Below are 21,167 nucleotides of genomic sequence, written 5' to 3'. Positions count from 1 at the left end.
TTCCAGGAGTTCATTTCCTATAACTACTTAGAGGAAGAAAGTCTAGTATACTTCTAACCTTGCACATTTTAAATTTTTTTCATACACAAAGTTTCTTACTCAGGTATATAATATTCATCAGGTATATATAATTCATCATTATATACCTGAATTTCTTACTCAGGTATATAATATTCAATCAACATATATATATATATATATACATATATATATGTTATATATAAACATTCTATAATCTTGGAATAAGGAAAAAATATGAAGAGTTATAAAGGGAGAAAACAAATGGAAACGAAAGACACAATTTTGGGTAAATTACTAATGTGAAAAAACTAGAGGCCATTTATTAATAACTATTTGTAGATCATACAATTTTCAAATACCTTAATGTAACCTGTGATGTTTCTTAATAAGAAATTTCTGATTTTTAGTGCTTACTCCACCTGGTTAATGGTGAGTATATTTAGCACTATCAAGAGCCGTCAATAGTGTGGTCTGACTGAACTTGGAATCAGAAACGGTTTACAACCTGTGGGTTCTCATTTAGGCTCTTTGCCCTTCCTAAGTCTCTGTCTCCCATGTGTACACCAGGGTAGAGATACCATCTGACCATTAAGTTGGGAGGGCCAAATGAGACAAGTTACACAATGCACTTGGCACAGAGAGACGTTCCAGCAACATGCGCTCCCATACTCTTCCCCTAATGCCAGCTGGGGCAGATCCCATTAAACAAAAAAAGGAAGCTATGTTCTCCCTTTTCCAGACAGCTGGTAATCCAGACATCAGAGGCCTTCTACAAACAATGTGAACTTATTTTTGCCACAGCTGATGTGTATATAATGCTCCTTGCCAGTTCTCCTCATGGGTTGAATTCATGACTTGTTTTTCTTTATTGCTCCTCATTTTGTGAGACTAGATCGAGGTAATGTAGCAGTTTTGTAAGATTTTATACATTTCATGGCCTAGAGGACTTCATTTATTGTGTTGTAATAACAACAATGAAAATGTTTTGCATCGTTTAGCCCTCCAGACAACCAGATGATGTATAAAATAGGACTCCGTCCGATCTGTGGATGGGGCCACTAAGAGACTAAGGTCAACTCCTTGCCCAGCCTTACCTGGGTAGCAGACACAGAGCCGGGATTTGAATCCTCACATCCTGACTCCAGAGCCAGTGCTCTAACCTCACCGACATGAAAGAGAGAGCTGGACTTGCACATAGAGTAAACATGGGCCTTAAATTTTCATCTACTGCCTACTACACTCAACAGAGTGGTCAGGGTCAGGGGCAAGCAATCACCAAACACCTGAATGATACTAATCATGCATTTATTTCAAAAGAGAAACCCTGAAATTTCCTCTTGAGGGGTATACATGCATCTCCTTTTATATCACTCAAGTAGTGCATACAGGATATATGTTCAACAGGCAACACATTTTTAAATTATGTCTAAAATATTCTACAGTTTCAGAGGTATATTCTTGCTCTTTCTTCCTCTCTTTTACATACGAGGAAAGGGACACATAAGCAGGCTTATATGTAAATGCTTAAAATAGTGCCTGGTACATAGTGAGAAATGTATTATTTATTCTTTTAATAATAATAATAATAATATTTTATTATTTTAATATTATTATTATTATTATTATTATTCAAGTTCAGAGGATGCATTAGTATACGTTTAAAAGCCCAGATTCAGAAGCCAGACTGCCTGGATTCTAGTTCTATCTGCACTTCCTAAGAGCTGAGACCTTGAGTTAGTCATTTAACCTTTTCCGTTACCTCATCTATGAAATGAAAATAGTAGATTATCTCACTGGATAGCAGTAAGAATTACTGGAGTAGTTCCTGGCTTATATAAGCTCTACATATGTGTTAGATAATATTAGTATTATAATTTTCTTTCAGTAGTTTTGTCTGTTCTTTTACTTTTGTTTGTTTTTAGTAGAAATTTTTCTTCAGATGAAAGTGAACACAGAAGTCTAATATATACAGTTGGTAGATTTTTATGTTACATGGAAATATATGTAAAGCGAAATTTGTCTGAAATGCAGGTGGGAATGTCTTCCTTTTGCCAAGCCCTCCTCCGCCCCCCAGCCCCATGCATACCCATATGTGGAACACATTCAGGGAACACATTTCATTCAGCGATGTTACACAGGTGGAGGCATCAGTAGGAAGTTCCTTGGAAGACTATAAAATGGAACTGAGGAGGGTTGATTTAAGAGCCCCTGGCCTCTTGGGTCTCAAGGCCAATTGAGTTTGGACCCAGACTCTGCTATTTGATAGTTGGAGAAGTAATTCCATCCCTCCAAAACTCAGCTGTTTCCTTTGCTGTAAAGTGGAAAGGATACTGTGACCACTTCATAGAGTTGTAGTTGAATAAACAAATGTCTAGTATAATTATTTTTATCATCTCTATCACATGCAAGCTCCAAATTATTGGTGTCCAAAGAATCCAAAAAGAGAATTTTTCCATCACTGCTTCCTCCTTGAAGAACTTAACTTGAAAACTGTGGAATTATGTGAAGTTATTGTTACAGATGAAAAGAATAACCTCTATTTTAGTCCTTCTAGTAGAAATAGGAAATTTTGTAATGCACTATATTTGCTTAAAATAGGAGGCATCAGTAGTTGATTTAAGAGTTTAAAAATCAACCCAGGCTTCCCATTTTAAGTAAATAACATCATTTAGACATGTCAGAACTCATACTAAAAGACACAGAGGTATGCATCTTAAAAACCATGTATTTTAACCAACTTTATATCAACATTGAACAATTTATATTTATCTCAATAGAGTTTAAAACAAGAGTTTTTGAATATTTGTTTCTCCTTCATATTAACCAAATACCACTTGTCCTAAAACCCCCATGAAATCAATTACAATAGCAAGTTCTGCAACACATTCTACCTTAGGAACACAAAGCACTATGAAATAAAGCATCGTATGCTAGAGTGAATGGAATCACTGGGAAAAGGATGAGAACTGCAATATCCCTAATCCCTCTCACATTTGAAACTCATTTTAGTAATGTTTTATAGGTCAAAAAGAAAGTTCCTCTTCACACATTTCATATAATTTTTAATCACTAGCTCTGAGATATAAACTGGAATTGGAATAATGAGGTTAAGCTTTCTTGCCTATTAATATGACCTGAAAGTGTGCTCAATAAGTAAACAACAGGTAAGTATAAAAAGACACTCAGAAACAGTGCAAGTGAGGCTGATGCAAACAAAAAAATGGAATCTTATTCAGTTCAGTGAATCCTTCCATGCTGCTAAAAAAAAAAAAAAAAAAAATTTAAAAAAAAGAAGAAAAAAAGAAAAAAATCAGCAAAGGATCTACCTTCTTTCCTAGAAACTGCATTAATAGGAAACAACCCAACCCATTTCAAGAGCAAGGATTTATGAGTTTCAGGAGGCTACAGTGTACTGTCTCTCTTTGGCTAATTACCAGGAACATCAAATGTAGAAGGTTTCTTTTTTTTTTTTTCGCCCCCAAAGATTCTATTCATCCGTTTGACAGACAGAGACCACAGGCAGGTGAGAGGCAGGCAGAGAGAGAGAGAGGTGGGGAAGCAGGCTCCCTGCTGAGCAGAGAGCCTGATGCGGGGCTCGATCCCAGGAAACTGAGATCATGACCGGAGCTAAAGGCAGAGGCTCAACCCACTGAGCCACCCAGGTGCCCCGAAGAAGGTTTCTTTTTTATCTGGCCTTTGACTGCAGATAATCCACCAATACATTTAAAAATATATAGCCATTCAAATGAATTGATAGATGTCTCCCCATTCTTACTTCTATCATCACACTTCAATGAGGGTGTTTTCCATCCCAAGACAGCGTAAGTTTTTAACAGGTGTACTCCACTGAACGTAGAGAAATGGGCTCTACTGAATGAAAATATTCTCCTGAATAACTATGTTAGATCTCATTTAAAAACTAATAATAGGGGTGCCTGGGTGGCTCAGTGGATTAAGCCTCTGCCTTCAGCTCAGGTCATGATCTCAGGGTCCTGGGATAGAGCCCCACCTTGGGTTCTCTGCTCAGCAGGGAGCCTGCTTCCCTCCCTCTCTCTGCCTGCCTTTTTGCCTACTTGTGATCTCTCTCTCTCTGTCAAATAAATAAATAAAATTTTAAAAATAGAAAAAAATTAAAACTAATACGAGGCAGGCCTAAAATGGAACTGAAGGAAATCAAACAAAACAACATCTTCTATGGTTTCTTGATGAGATATAAGGAAGCTACTTTAACGTCACCATTTATGTGGTCTTTGTAACAGTTTTTATTTTTTAAGATTTTATTTATTTGAGAGAGGGTACAAACAGGGGGAGCAGCAGGCAGAGGGAGAGAGAGAAGCAGATTCCCTGATGAGCAGAGAGCCCAACATGGGCCTCAATCCCAGGACTCTGGGGTCATGACCTGAGTTGAAGGCAGGTGCTTAACCAACAGAGCCACCCAAGCATCCTGCTCTTTGTAACACTTAAAGTGACCAAATCCTAGATGCTAATAATCAAATAGAACACCTAAAGTAATCAGCAGTTCCATGTTGATAAACTGATAAGTAATGTCTAAGTGCATAATTAGAGTAAATCTCCATCTACTTCTACCCTTCCTCTATGGGACTTTCTAACTTTTAATCAAGGGACATGATGACTTTAAGAACAACTTAAGGGCCATTACCGACAAGATGTGTTGCAGCATGAAATAAAATTAACATTTGAATTTTTATTTATAAAAGCTGTATTTCAATAATATTGGCCCATCACAGGTAGAGTTTCTTAATTTCTTATTTCTTTATTTCTTAAAGATTTCACATTCTGTGGGCTTCCTTTCATTTACAAAACCAAAGCTATAACCATCAGAAGACAATCCTGATAAATATTCAAAGCCTTGTGTCAACAACAGTTCTGAGTGAGAACATATCATATGAAACAGATAATATGGGATGAGACATGGCCCCATCGCACTAGGACAGGCCATCTGCAGTGTTCCATGCACAGGGCTACTGTTGGGTCACTCAGGTCATCACACCTTGCTTGGCTGTTGGCTCAGCTTCCACTCTGAAGTGTCTCTCTTCTTCATGGCTTTTAATTACACAAGTTCACTGCCTAAAGGTAAGATTTAAAATGCAATTCAGGAAAAATGATTCTTCATGTCTTCTGAACAATTATGCAATTAGCACTAGTTTTCTTTTTCCTTTTTAAGATTTTATTTATTTATTTTAGAGAGAGAGAAAGGGAGTGAACAGAGGGCAAGGGCAAGGGAGAGAAGAGAGAATCTCAAGCAGACTCTGAGTTACACAGGGAGCCCCACACAGGGCTCGATCTCATGACTCTGAGATCATAACCTGAGCGGAAGCTAAGAGTCAGATGCTTACCTGTCTGAACAACCCAGATGCTCCTGGCACTAGTTTTCTTTGGTATTGTTTTCAAAATTCACTTAAGTTTATTCGGTCACGTGTTTTTTATTTTTGTTTTGTTCTGTTTTCTCCAACCTAATATAGGTCACTGAATGCTTAACAGAGGTACTTTATAGCTTCTACATTAACTCCAGTTAAAAACATTTATTTTGCACCTTCTTGGTCAACACAGTGAAATTACTGTATTCTCAAAATTATTTTATTCTTAAGAATGTTGGAATTAGGGGCGCCTGGGTGGCTCAGTGGGTTAAGCCGCTGCCTTCGGCTCAGGTCGTGATCCCAGGGTCCTGGGATCGAGCCCCACATTGGGCTCTCTGCTCTGCAGGGAGCCTGCTTCCTCCTCTCTCTCTCTCTCTGCCTGCCTCTATGCCTACTTGTCGTCTCTGTCTGTCAAATAAATAAATAAAATCTTAAAAAAAAAAAAAAAGAATGTTGGAATTAGGGGTGCCTGGGTGGCTCAGTGGGTTAAAGCTTCTGCTTTCGGCTCGGGTCATGATCTCAGGGTCCTGGGATCGAGCCCCGCATTAGGCTCTCTGCTCCGCAGGGAGTCTGCTTCCCCCTCTCTCTCTGCCTGCTTCTCTGCCTACTTGTGATCTCTGTCTGTCAAATAAATAAATAAAATCTTAAAAAAAAATGTTGGAATTATAATCTGACAAATGCAGGCTTAAAGTTTCATCTGCAGGGATAAAGAGGTTTTATGTGAATATAAATTCTGTTACCAGGGACTCAAGTTTGGGTAAATAGTATCAATAAAAAGGTATGGACAACTAGAAAGTTTCTACCTTCTGATATCCAAATTTTAATCAATAATACACTTTCCTCTTTGGGAAAGGTACTTGGAGGTAAGAACTATGCTAAGCAATACATACTTAAAAATTGCTATTCTTCATATTTAAGATAATCTGTGCAATTATTTCGATTGAGTCTATCTTGTTTTATTATGATTTCACAAAACAATAGGAGTAGTTACTATGTTTAGTTCATTGTCACTGTTGTGTTTCCCCCTCCTTTTGGAATTAAGCAGGCATCACATTTATTACATGCCATCTAAGTTAAATAGTTGTTTATAGGAATGTGATGGACAATGTTCAGCTTGTAGCAACAGGCCTATGCTTTTATTAGAACCGCATATAGACCAGAACAGAAACAACAAATAAAAGTGAGGAGTTCAAAGGGGCCTGGGTGGCTCAGTGGGTTAAGCCTCTGCCTTCGGCTCAGGTCATGATCTCAGGGTCCTGGGATCGAGCCCCACATCAACTATCTGCACAGCAGTGAGCCTGCTTCCCCCTCTCTCTGCCTGCCTCTCTGCCTACTTGTGATCTCTCTCTCTTTCTGTCAAATAAATAAATAAAATCTTAAAAAAAAAAATGAAGAGTTCAGTTCAGCTGGAGGCAGAAACAAAGGGAGGAAGAGTAGAAACATCCAAGGTGCACTCTCATGTGAATAAAAGAGGCAGCAGGTGCATGGCGAAGCCAAATGGAGAAGGTATGGAATCAAGGAGGGAGGGGGTCAGGAAAACATTTATTTGGTTTATAACTGAAAGGAAATGTGCCTAAAATATCTATCACTTGAGGAAGTTCACAGTTCCAAAAGAAGAGGGGGACACATCTGCAGTAGTAATTCTCTGTTGCAATAAAAGAGATGAAAAAAAAAAAAAACACATTTTAAAGTAGTTCCTTTGACCTTCTAATGAGATATTCAGAATGACTCCATGTCTCTGTTGAGAGGCAGTATCCACAGCGGTTAGGAGAGCACAGGCTTCTCAAGTTGGAACTGGAATTCTGGCTCTGACAACAAGGACATGGCAACTTACGTAACCTCTGTCTGCCTCAATTCCCTCGTCTGCATAATTTCCTCATCTGCAATTTATAACATTGTTGAGAATCAAGTATACTTAAGTGCACAAAACACTCAGGAAAGTAACTGGCACATAGCAAGAGTACATGTTCACTACTCTGTCTTGGCATTTTTCCAAATTCAATAAAGCATGTTAGTGGAAAGGATAATCAAGATAATTAGATCAGGGCGCTAGTAAAATTTCAAAGTTTGGTTTTACTACTTAGTATGTAGACCAAGCTAACAGATCAGAAATGCCAGTGCTTATCTAGGAACCTAAACAAGTATAGGTCAAGAGAAGAGGGTACAAACATTGTCAAGAGTTCTCTAATTTTCAGTTACAAAGGTTCATTCCCATATAAGGAAATTTATCTACAATATTATCCACAGCATGGCAGCTTTAATGTAACCAGAATATGGTTCATGGAGTATACTTGCTGATGTCCTGGATTTTAGAGCTACAGATTCCTCCTGAGTATATTCTCAGGACAATCCTGTAGACAATCATGTCACATCAGAGTCCCCATTCCCATGAGAACCGTGCCCTCAGACTCCACCTCAGGAAGCCATATTTGTTCCCCTGCTATAATACTCATTTGCCCAAGCTGACTCTAGGACAGTTAACTCTGCCTCTTTCATTTTAAAGTTTTATCTTTCCATATGTCTTCATAGAACATAGACTCTACAACTACAACTCCTGGCTGGATTACACTTTGAGGGCTGCCAAAGACTACAGGACCGAAAGACAGAAGTAAGTTAGGCAAGACTTTACATGTTTTTGATCACTTAGAATATGATGCTATAAACTCTAATGTCTTTTCCCTGGCCCTGCGGGAAATTTTTTTTGTTTTTTTCCTCAAGGGGCCTTATTTCAGGATTAAGTTGTATGACTCAGCTGGCTGAGTCAACTCATATGGTAGACTGATTTGGCAGAAAAGCAGCAATTTACATGAACAAAGTAAATGTAGAAACAAGAAATTGACCTATCTCCACATGGGATGATCTTCTGAGTTCACTCCCAAGGGATAATCTACAGTAAGGGAAATTAATGATAATTGAAATTTAACTCCTAAAATTAGCCTGTGATCGATATTTCCTTTACAAATGACTGTGCCGTAGCTCTGCTGGAATAATGGCCTTTACTTGCTATGTGTACATATTAATGGGGCCTCTGCACATAAAAACTGTTCTTTTTTGGTTCTCTTTCTTGGCATTTGAGAACGAGGCTCTATGAGCTGCAACAGCTCTTCTCAGACTTTAGTGCAATTAACAAAACAGCTGGGGGTGGAGGTAAAAATGCAGATTCTGACTTGGGGAGTCTAAGATGGAGCTTGAGGTTCTGTATTCCTACAGAACTACACTACAGCTCTGAGGTGAGATCGCGACCCACTGACCACACCGTGAAGAGTGTGGTCGTCACAGAGCCACCAGCCCTGCAGGCTGAATTTCCCTAGGATTTCTCCTTATTATCCCTCTTTTGAGCCAAGGTTATAAACTGAATTGTAGCCCCCTCTCCTGACCCCAAGAGATATGTTGAAGTCCTAACCCTGAGTACCTCAGATGCTGAACTTATTTAGAAATTGGAAAGGTCTTCACAAGAATAATTAAGTTAAAATGAGATCAATAGAATAGGTCCTAATCCAACAGGACTGATATCCTTATTAAAAGGAGAAATACGAGGGGTGCCTGGCTGGCTCAGTCTGTTAAGCATCTGCCTTCAGCTTAAATCATGATCCTAGGATCCTGTGCTGGAGTCCCTCATCAGGTTCCTTGCTCAGCGGGGAGTCTGCTTCTCCCTCTGTCAGCCACCCCCCCTGCTTATACTTTCTTCTCTTTCTCTGGCAAATACATAAATAAAATCTTTAAAGAAATAAAGGGGTAAATTCGAAACACTCACAGAAAGAAGATCTTAAAACGACCTAGGGAGAAGACAGCTGTCTACAAGCTAAGGAACGCCTGAAGCTACCAGGAAGCTAGGAAAGAAGCCTGGAACGGATGTTTCCCTAGCGCCTTCAGATGGAGCACTGACCTGCCAACACCTTGATTTTAGACTTCCGGCCCCCAGAACTGTGAGACAGTTGTTGAAGCCACCCAGTGTGTGGAATTTTGTACTGACAGCCGTAGCAAAGTAATACAGCTACTGTATTCACGACTTCCCTGACATCTCTTCTGTCTGCTCCTCTCTGACACGTACAGAAAATTTCAGTGCACCACTAAACTTACTACAGTGTGAGGAATGTGAGAACAACATCCCACATGCAGATAAGGTGACACGATGGGTCAGGTCATGTTTCTCAGGTTTGCCAAAGAGGAAAGTTTGGGTTAGTCCTATGGTTACTGCAGGTGAAACAGGTTAAAGCTACCATTCGTGGTGTCTCTTGTTTGTTCCCCTCAGGAATTAACAAATTTGACTCTTAACACACGCTCAAGGAAGAGATCCTGAGATTTTTTGGGAATCTCTAAATTCTCGGATACTTCTATAACATACCATTTTCTTCAGAAAATGGAACATACCTAAAAAGGTGGAGTGGCCCCTTAATAATTCTGTAAACACAGACCTAAAGTCAATTATAAAGGCATTAACATGATTTCACAAATCACTTTTTTACTGTTATTGCTGCTGTTTTATGGCATGCGTGGTGAACTCATTTTGACAAAGGTTCCTACTACTGCCAAAATTGAATTCCATAATTTACTCAAAACTGCTCATCTATGAATTCCCACTTAATTCTACCTCTTCGCATCCTTTGCCCATCATTGGCAGCCCTTCTGATTGCCTTTCTTTTCAGAGGCAGGCAGTTTGTACCATGAAACAAAGTCTACTTGTTTGTTTTTGAAAACCATATTATGAAAGTTATTAAGTTGGCAATGAAAACAAGTAGAAAAAACAGAGCACACACAGTCTTCAAGGCAAAGGTGCAGGCAAGCACGAGGTAAGCTAATCTCAGTGACCAGGTAAGTGATGAGTCCATACAAATGTTTTGTAACAAACAGGACTCAAACACATTCCTCAGCAAAAGGACAGATTACTTACAAGACATTATAGACCTCTGCTTTCATTTTAAAATAGTAAAACCAAAACCCAAACCAAAAATCATGGCTTCCAAGATCCATGAAAGACAAGGATGTGAAGTTCTCGGATACTTGACCACTTCTGAGTATAGTTCATCTTATTTTTTACACTTTCTGTGGTTCCCAGCTGGGGGATGGGAACACTACTTGGAGGGGAATTTGTAAAAGCAGAGGAGTGTTTGCGTTTTCACAATAAATGGGGGGAGTTATTGACATTTAATGGGGAAGGCCTGGGGAAACTAAATAAAGCAAAGCAAGGAATGATAAATCTTTGCCCCTCTCCAAAAGCCAGATGATCTTCTAGGCTGAGGTCCTCATCTCAATTTGACATTTCTTTAAGATTAATGGTCTTTTCAGTTTGGGCTCTGGGTTCACCTTTTGACTTCTACCAGAAACCATGCTGACTTCACAGGTTTCTTTCTCTCTGATTTGACAGGTGTGTTATTCCTTTGTGTGTTCAAAGAACACTGGTTTCTCACTCTTTCCACTTTATGGACTATGATAAAGCACATACTGTGTAACTAACATACCTGTTCTTGGCTTGTTGGATCCTTTTTTTTTTGAGTGCTATACATAAATCTGACAAACAACAGCGTACTTCACATAGAACATCTTAGGGGTGTTTTAAAATATTCTTTGATACAACTTTCCAGGTCCCTCCACTATTACTGTCACTGTCTCATTCTTTCCTCTATCCGAAAGTCTTCAAACATACATGAAGGTGCACTGAGTAACACACTGTTAGTCTCCACGGAAGGAAGCTACACAATGATAATCAGATCCCTTTTTTTCTGACAGATTTGCCCTGTTTCATCTCTCATTATTTTTTTCCCTTATTCTCCCCAGTAAACTTTTCCAACCTCATCCTTTTTCCTGATCTAGGAAAAAATGCTCTTCTCACAAAATCATGGCAATCCTGTTTGCTAAGACATCTCCATTTTACAATCTGTACTGATTAGCTTATCGATGATTTCATTTCTATAGACAAATCCACATACATATTTTGTCATTTTTAGCCTCAAAATATGTGATTCACATTACTAGTACAGATGTAAAAATGGAGACTTAACTGTTTGAATAACTTCCCTGTGGTCAAACAACCTGTTCACGGATTTCAAAACAGGTCTAACTGCCACAGTGCTTGTGTTATTAACAAATATAAGCTATTCCTGGTAATTAAAATCACTTTCCTGCCGGTAAACTTTATATGCCCTACTTTTAGATTTTAGCTAGACATTATTTGGCCTTCATTCTCAGCGTCTTGACAAAATTCATCATGACTGTTTTAGAAACCTTCCAAGTTTCTATTAAAAATAAACCCCCCAAAATACTTAACTTTTCTAGGTTTCTTAACTACTACATATCCACCAGGCAGAAGCTCCAAATATAACTAGGTAGTTCTCTGTGAGTTTTCAAGGCCTGCAGGCTTTGAAGTGCTGTGGATTTGCCTTCATTGGTTGCTAGGAACACTGCACATTGCTCCAAATGGCCTGCCAGTCTGAGTAACCTAGCGTGAATGACATAAGTGTTTCTTTTATCCAGGTCAGAGGATGGTGTGAGGCGGTATAAGAGGTCATGGAAAGGGAGGAATGCCAGGATAAAAAAAGCACAGGAAGTGAAAAGGGGAGACACACGACAGACCCTCGAGAGAAAGATTTCCAGCCACAGCCTTCCTGCTTCCCACCAAGCACACGCCCCTTGAATCAGTTCAATCTAGTCTAATAACAACTCAGAAGGGCCAGCATGCAGCTGACAGTGTCTCATTCTCTTGTCACACCCATGGAAATAATAAACCAGAAACCTACAGATACCAGAGACCCCGATATTCCTTTGAGGCCACAATCAAATGCCAGCTTTGGGAATCAGGAGAACTAAGAGCAAGAAATCAAGTCTATGTTTTTTTCCTAGCACTCGTCTGGCTCTAGGATAAAACATAAAGGGGCGCCTGGGTGGCTCAGTGGGTTAAAGCCTCTGCCTTCAGCTCAGGTCATGATCCCAGGGTCCTGGGATCATCGAGCCCCACATTGGGCTCTCTGCTCAGCAGGGAACCTTCTTCCTCCTCTCTCTCTGCCTGCTTCTCTGCCTACTTGTGATCTCTGTCTGTCAAATGAATAAATAAAGTCTTAAAAAAAAAAAAGTATCATGAGGCTCTGGAATTAAAAAAGGAATTAGATATACATTTATACCTTTGCTTTCCTTCATCTCAGAAATGTGGGTGCCTGAATGACATAGATTATGGTGGAGCAGATGGTACAGAGAAAGGACTAGATCAACAAGTCTCCCTTTTGCTATGGTAATGACTGTGATGGCCACAAAGCCCAAGTACCTTCCAAGTGGCAGAATGCCATTTCTACCCCTGATCACAGCTGCTTAGTGACGTAGTCGGAACAGCATCTACTCTGTGGAAGTTAGCTCACCAAAGCCTTCTGCTAACCGTGCATATTGTTTCATAGTTTGCATCTCAATCTTCAGCTCCTCTAGAATTTACTTTGGAGCAAAGGAATAAACATTTTTTTTTTTCCCCTAAATGACTCTCTACTTGTACCAATATCTACTGTCAACTCACTCAACCTTCCCCACTGTTTTGAAGTTCCCTATTTATTACACCCTAAATTCCTATGAGGAATTCCAACAACTGGAATGGAGAAATTAAATAGGGGGAGTAAAAAAGAAAAAAAAATTCATTCTACTGAAACACCATACATATGCTGTCTTTCCTAAATGTTTAAAAATGGAAAGAAATAGTACAAGGGGGAAAGGCCGTATTTCTGAGGTTTGTCCTTCCTGATTACAGACTTTTTTTTTTTAGCACATGCTTATCTACTCTAATTTGATAAACTAATTATCTTATTCAACTATGAAAAGTTCTTTGATCCTTCAGCACCTTGTTGTTGACTTGAGGAATAGGGACGGTATGAATTACATTTGCCAGTTCAGTAACTGAATTGCTACTCAACTGATGCATGTCCCATGTCAGACTTTACGTTTGCTTATAAAGGCACATCTGGCTATGGATGTTTTTAAATGATAAGAGATTCAGCTTTTGTTTGAACAAAATAATCAACAATTCTATACATTTTTTTCTGAATTTCATTATTATGAAAATCAGACTAGAAACAGTCTAAAAGACTTTTAGGAATGTGAAGAAAATTCTGCTAATGAATTTGGTTAACTTCATCATTTAATTGTTCGTTTAACCATTATTTGTTAACTATTGTGTGCCAGGAGATGATTCCAGCCAAAGGTGAATTGTGAATGTCACAAAGACAAAGTTCTTTTACTAATTCTAGTGTTAAAGCAAAACAAAAACTTTTACCAGAACCCTAATAAGGAAGTATTAACTGTTAGTCTCCAAATCAAATAATATATAGCTGGGTAGGACAAGTAAAATATACCTAATTATTCAGTAAAGAAGATTCAGCTTTCTACTTAAGTTGTTTTAAAGCACTGAATTTAAAAAACAAAAAAAATGAAACAAAAACATCTGTGGAATTTCCTAGGCAGGTTGCCTAAATGATAGGGTTCATTTGGTGTTAAGAGACTATTGTCCATAATGGACTAACCAGGTAAACACCACACCTGGCAAAATGATAGTAAGAAATCTCTTCCTATTTGGGAGTATTAATTTGTTTTAGTCATGCCTTCTTACTTTCTATATTTCTGATGCTTTGATTTCTGGGGCCTGGTGACTCTGGAGAGACTGCCCTTCTTCCCCTGTTAGCTAATTTCTAGATAGTGAAAAGACCTACCTAAGAGCATAGCTTTCTTATGCAAATTAACCAATCCAGAGGCCATATCCCAGCACCTTTATTGGCTCTCCCAAAGCCCTCCCTCTGGGACACTATCCATCTGCCCTCACCACCTCAGGACCAGGTACTCAGACAACTAGACACAATCCCTAATACCCCAGCGTTTACTGAAATTATTCAAACTAGCCAATCCTAAACCTGTCCACCCTGCTTTGCCTGGTGCTTTCCCAAATGCCCCTGACTCTCACCCCGTGGTATGTTGTGCCGCTTCCTCTTGGGAACTGTGAGTCACAAACTATCTTTTCAACAACAATCATCTCCTGATCTATTGGTCTCACTAGACAAAAATGATAAAACCTATTCTTCTAAGAGTTAATCAGTCTAGTGAAATCCCATGCTGCAAGAGAATAAGGAAGGGATAGCCTCCAGTGTTTTATACTTAATCATCAAAATATTCAAGGCAGGTGGACCTTTAAAGTATTCTATCAGAAGAGAGCATATAAAAGTCACTTTTTATTAATTTTGTTATGTTGGAGTAGAATTCTTGAACATTTCCTTAAGATCCAATATACCTATAATAGGAAACTTGACAATGATTTCCTGTTGGTGGTTTCTTGGTCATTAGAAATATTTGGAAATGGTAAATACATTGTCTCAAAGTGATTATTTGAATTACATATTGATGAGGATCATTTGGTTATTAGAATGTGAAGAGTTTAACTAGTTATTAGCATCAAAAAATTATTTGTGGTGTATGGTAGAGAGTAGCTAAAAAGGAAAACCTGGTAGACGTTAGAATCGGTTGTGAAGTCTGCCCTGGCAGAAATAATTTAAAGGTTTAAAAAAAAAAGCAGGAATCGCATGGCTCATAAAATATGTATTTGAGATAAGTTACGTTGATAGGTATTTCCCATGGTGGCCAAGGATGACAAGCAGTCACAACTTGAATCCATCTTCTAACAACCAGACTATACACATTCCGTTTCCCTTGTAGACACTGGATTCAAGACAAATAATGAGGCCCCTTAAGCAGATTGTAGACAATGTTTTTCGTCTCTGTCTCCAAGGGAGAATCACCTGCTGCCATATGTACTTACTCCAGCTGCCTAGTTTTTTAAAGTCCAGGGGCCCACTAAGGAGCCTAGCGACTGTCAGGATATTCTGTGGTCTCAGAGAGATATTCTACCAGAGGAATAATCATACCATTTACCCCACTTTCCATGTTTCTTGTCCCCAGATAACCCAGGCTAACACTAAGGAATCTGGAAGTAAGAGTTAAAAGTTGTGTGAGTGCCCATTACTTCATCTGAATGTACACTGCCCACCAGGAGGAGGAGGGGTGTGGAGTTAGTAAGCAGAATAGAACTTAATTACCTTAATGCTAAGGTAAAGAGCCATAAAAGCTATAGATACTAATTTAAGTAAACACCATATACTACAAATCACATTTAATCTCAATTTACCAAAGGTCTTTGTGGAAGTGTAACTATGTTGGTATCTGTCAACAATTGTTGATAAAGGTTTCATATCAGACTAGACTAGATGTCAAGGAACACACAAATAGCTGAAATGCTAGGCACAAGAGACACGGCCATCCCTGCCGGGTAGCCATTTTTTCCCAACAAGCACCCCATCTTCCTACTCAGAGTGAGCAGTACGCTCTTGATCTCAGGGAGGTGGGTCTTTCCCCGTCCCAGGAGATAAACCACAACTACTTTCTTGCCCAGGTTGAAGAGATTGAATACAGGTCTGAAGAAAGAAGGTTTAGTAAGTAAGACTTTGTAATTTTAAAGTCTAGAATAAAGTATAAAGCCAAAAAAAGGAAAAGAAAAACCAAGAACATAATATGTTAAATTTAAGATTTTTTTTTAAAAATTAGAGATACTTATCAAATATATAAATAAAGGCTAATCTTTTCCTTTAGCTAGGAGAGCTTAATTGCATAGAAGTAAATGTGTTTGAGGGGCTCATGGGTGGCTCAGCTGCTTGAGGGTCTGGCTCCTGGTTTCAGCTCAGTTCATGCATGATCTCAGTGTTGCAAGATCAAGCCCCACATCAGGCTCCATGGGGTTATGGAGCCTGCTTAGGATTCCTTCCCTCCCTCCTCCCTTTCCCACTCCCCACCCCCACCCCATGCTTGTGCGCTCTCTTTCTTTCTTTCTCTCTCTCTCTCCAGAAAAAAGAAATAAATGTGTTTGAACAGCCTGGCATGCGCTTTGAGGTCAGTACCTATAATCTCTAAGCCTTTTTAAATCTCTTTGCATGTGACAGTAAGCTAGTTATCCAACGAATAAATAAATGCAGACACTATTTAAGGCCTTTTTTGGGGGGGGCTGTTTACATTGATTATGGTTCATCAAATAGATGATTAAGTTTCTAGTCTTTTTGCATGGGGGTGACCATGTGTACAAATGGACCTGCATTCAAAGATACTGTACTGTAATCATCATAGAGATGCAGATACTGTCATATCTTTTCACAGTGGTCACTCTCCCTCCATCACATCTTTTCAGTCACAGAAATTAAGTTATGCTAAACTCTTTAAAGAAGCAGCCACAAAATTAACAAGTCAGGAAACGATTGGCGAGGATACAGAGAAAGGGCAACCCTCCTACACTGTTGGTGGGAATGTGAGCTGGTGCAGCTGCTCTGGAAAACAGCATGGAGGTTCCTCAAAAAGTTGAAAATAGAGCTACTCTACCAACCAGCAATCACACTACTGGGTATTTACCCTAAAGACACAAATGTAGTGATCTGAAGGGGCATGAGCACCTGAATGTTTATAGCAGCCATGTCCACAATGGCTCAACTATGGAAAGAACCTAGATGTCCATCAAGAGATGAATGGATAAAGAAGACGTGGTATATATATCTACAATGGAATACTATGCAGCCATCAAAAGAAATGAAATCTTGCCATTTGCAATGACATGGATGGAACTAAAGGGTGTTATGCTAAGTGAAATAAGTTAATCAGAGAAGGACAGTTATCATACGATCTCTCTGATATGAGGAATTTGAGAGGCAGGGAGGGGAGTTGAAGGGCTAGGGAAGGAAAAAATGAAACAAGATGGGATCAGGAGGGAGACAAACCATAAGAGACTCTTAATCTGAGTAAACAAACTGAGGGTTATTGGGGGGAGGGGTATGGAGAGGATGGTTGGGTTATGGACATTGGGGAGGGTATGTGCTATGGTGAGTGCTGTGAAATGTGTAAGATTGATGATTCACAGACCTGTACCCCTGGGGCAAATAATACATTATATGTTAATTAAAAAAAATAAAGAAGTAGCCATATTTTGGATTATGGCAGCAGAAAAGCCAGGGTAGGATAGGTTCCAGAATGGAAAGGCCAATCATCAATTCTTTGTACACCTCAAGTTCCATATCTGTCAAATGAAAACGATCGCTGCTCTTAACTCACATAGAAAGCATGACAGTGTTAGAATCAGGTGTTTTCGGCTCACCATTCCACGGTGCTCTAACATAGTCTGAAAGCAAGAAACCGTGACGAGAGTGTCCAAAGAACTCAGCAGACCATGTGTATGCAGCAACAGGTGACATTTTAGCTTAGAACATTAGACTCCTCTTAACTGACATAAGGCAAAAGTGGGACAAATGATTTTGAGAGTGCATATTAGTTGCGAAGTGCTTTGAACAATTTTAATGTTCACTGCATTTTACTTATACTTTATTAGTTTCAAAAAAACTACTCAAATGGAAACCAATCGAATTAATTTTAAAATTTGCATTTTTAAAATTCTAACTTTATCAATTTTGGAAAGAGAATTCAAGCTAATTAACACAGACAAGTATATTCAGAGACAGGTGGACAACATGTTTTATTAAGAATTTTTGCTCTTGGCTTCCTTTCTGCTGACTCTGAATTTCCTTAAATATGCTATTGTTCTTTCACTAGACATACAATTTTGAGCAGTTGGTGTACTTTTTGGTACCCTATCATAATTATTCCTCATCTTAATGTATTCTTTTTCTTTCCTCGTAAAATCTGATAGCTTTTTGAATTTCTTTGTTTCTCTATTTATACAATACCAAATTCCCATGTTTCCCTTCTCCAGAGCACGTGTTTCATAAATACAAATCTGTGTATTTCTTTAGATACGACAATCCAGAGTTTCTCTTCCATATTTTGTACAGGTTGTTAAGCAGCTAACACACAAAAGCAAGGCAAGATTAAGGCTTGTCCACTTACCCAGCACACATTTTGGATTCTTTTGGATTCCTAGTGAGTACATACCCCACACCCCCATACCTTGACAAGGGCACACTAGAGTTGTACTGTCCTTGTGTGTGTGCTCAAAATGCGAAGTTCCAAAATTCAAATATGCTGATAACCAAAGCCTAATAAGCCGATTTGGCCAATCTAAATACATTAAAATACAGCAAAGTATTATTTGGGTTTCTTTGGGGTCTCGAGAATTTCTGTAATCACACATGTGCAAGCACACATGCACACACACACACACACTACACACAGCAACGGCCAGGCAAAAGTTTTCATTTTGACAAGCAGAAACCCAGAAACTCCGAGGTAACTTTTATCACCAGATCAGAGACCAAGGCACTCTGCTCTCTGCAAAGTTTCAGCCACTAAAATGTGGGTAAACCAAAGAATACACCACCACCAGAACTCCAAAAATATTAATTCAGATCTATATCTGAAGCCGTTTTCCTATGCTCTCAGATCAGCACAGGAATTCTGTCTATGAACCGCACTATCAATGGGCAACAGCAATTAAGGAAAAACTCCAAGAAAAAGCACTAAATTGATCACATTTCAGTGTAAGACGCCACTCTGTCCAATCTGTTGCCACCATTTGGGCGCTGTGGAGAACTGAATGGATCGTGACAGAAACCAAGGGTATAAATAAAACCACAATCGCTCTAGGTCCTGGCTTCGTGGTGATAGCAACATCCCCAAATTATCAAACACAATAAACAGCAATACCTGGCGATCTGTCTCCAGATTAACGAGCAAACACCCAGCTCTCACCTTGCACAAACACACACTTCAGTGGTCAGTGACAAACGCCGGCAGCAACTTGCAGGCTGGGAGACAGAGCAGCTGCTCCGTCCTGAGCCGCTTAAGCACATTGGAGCCCGGCTTCGGTCCTACTCTCGGTTGGTTCTCTGCAGTTTCTCCCATGACTCCATCACCCAGGAATGGAAACCACTGCCCTCTCCCCAGCACTAGCGGGCTCCCCAGCCACTGAGCTCAGGTAAAAATGCTGAGTCCTGCAAGGTCGCCACAAGGTGAACATGGGCACAAAAGTGTATACGGGATTTGGAGGGACTGTAAAGGAAAGACCCTAAACTCCAGACACTTTGCCTTTCAAGAGATTCTGAAATCCATAAATCAGAGCAGCAACAATAGTCAGAGAAGCAGTAAATCTGAAAATCCCCCAGTGGCACTGAGCCAATCTGCTAACCCAGCAGTACTCTTTAAACCATAATCTCTCTCACGCTCTCAAACACACACACGCACACACACACACACAGACACACACACACACACACACACACACACACACACACACACAGTTTTAGTGTAGCTAGTCTAAATTGCCCAGGAATACTTCTCAGGCCAAAAAATTTTTTGCATAGCCTTTCTAGGCACCAAGGCATAAAGAGGAGTCCTAAAAAATTAAAGTATTGGACAAAATCAAAATAAAAGAATTCTGTATAGAGCAAAATCATTTCTGGTCCATAAACTAATGCAGTTGAGTGAAGTCTTGCTTTTTGTAACATACTGGAATTATGCAAACACCCCCATAGTAAAAAAGATGGTAAAGATGTATATATTCAGAGCTGATTGGCAGAATCAATTAAAATTTCTCATAAAAATTCCTACCATCTTTTTCAAGATGAGTCTTGACATACGCACATTTTAATTTGGAGAGGTTTCAAGAAGGCATTTCTTGCCTAAAATGTAACTATTCTGTATGTATATGTTATAGACAGATACAAACATGTTTGTAAGTGTTTCCCTGGAGAGTCTCTCTAGGTGTTTATTTCTCATATTTTGGTTTTCCTATCAGAATTGGAGAAGGAACAATTTTAAGCTTGCAAGTACATTTTGGAAACATTATTTATCTTGCCTGTGTATTTTTTTCTCATAGGTAAATAAATATTTAATGAAGTTCAGGTTGATTGCACTAACTGAAAATAATTTTTGCTTATTACTTTCCTCTCCCCTCCATCTCCAACCATCCCAATTCACCAGCCATACGAACGCAAGCAACTCATTAAACCTCCTAGACATCAGTTTTGTAATCTATAAAATGAGGATCTGTTACTAGCCTTTGCTTATCTACCTCCTGGAACAGTGTCGGGGTGAAATGGTAGAATGAGCAGGACATCTTTGTAAATTGTAGAGCACTGAAAAAACACAGACTTCCTGCATTTTCCTCCCTTCAGTTGCCACTAGAGCTGGGACTGGTGAATTACTTTCTGTGTTCTCAAGGAGGATTCCTTGGGCTTCACAGGACAGTGTTTGTTTCAAGTGGTCTATAAATAGAGTTCAAGATTTTACTGAACTGCCCCTCCTTGTGGTGGGTCTTGATGGCAGCGACTGCATGTCCAGACTCCGTTAATTGTGAGCAACCAGAGCTCCATCTAGTCTTGGAGACGAAACCAGACCCGCTGAAACCGGAGAGAAAATGCTCACCTCCTGTGATGGCTGGTTTCACAGCTCACCTGGTGTCCTGGTGTACTCAAGTGTTTGGGGAGGGGGAGAGGTGGTGCCTAAAGGGATTAAACAAGGTGAGAGGTTGGGGTGCAATGCCAGTTTAGTGCTGAATTCATTCAAGAACAGATGCTTCTGGGCATGGGTGCTGATGTTCTGGAGACAATTACATATGCATTATTTAGAGATTAGGTGGTTGTGGGGTAAAGGAGCCTAGTAGGGAATCAGAAAGGAGCTAACAATGTGAGCGCCTGTCTCCAGATCCACGAGGCCGGGAAGTTCCTGGATAGTACCTCACTCAGTCCTCATAGTAATCCTCATGCCAGGTAGGCATGACTATTCCCACTTCCTAGAGGAAATGAAACAGCTGCACACGGGACTGGT

The 21,167-nt window shown here is 39.5% G+C and overlaps 1 protein-coding gene across 7 annotated transcripts in view; it reads right to left on the bottom strand.

Moving 5' to 3' along the window:
- Positions 1-21,167, bottom strand: part of ARHGAP24 (Rho GTPase activating protein 24) — a 509,415-nt gene that overhangs the window by 154,620 nt on the left and 333,628 nt on the right. Inside the window, exon 1 of one of the 7 annotated variants that reach the window (XM_032332783.1) lies at positions 19,047-19,570. The exons of 5 other annotated variants lie outside the window; for them this stretch is intronic. The gene's annotated coding sequence lies outside the window, so the exon portion shown is untranslated. Of the gene's footprint in view, positions 1-19,046; positions 19,571-21,167 lie in introns of those variants that run through there. One more of the 7 variants, XM_032332780.1, reaches the window with a different exon arrangement.

The sequence above is a fragment of the Mustela erminea genome, chromosome 2 (assembly GCF_009829155.1).
Source record: "Mustela erminea isolate mMusErm1 chromosome 2, mMusErm1.Pri, whole genome shotgun sequence".
Classification (NCBI taxonomy): domain Eukaryota; kingdom Metazoa; phylum Chordata; class Mammalia; order Carnivora; family Mustelidae; genus Mustela; species Mustela erminea.
Note: the sequence above shows the minus strand (reverse complement) of the source record. Positions and strands in the feature narration are given on the sequence as shown.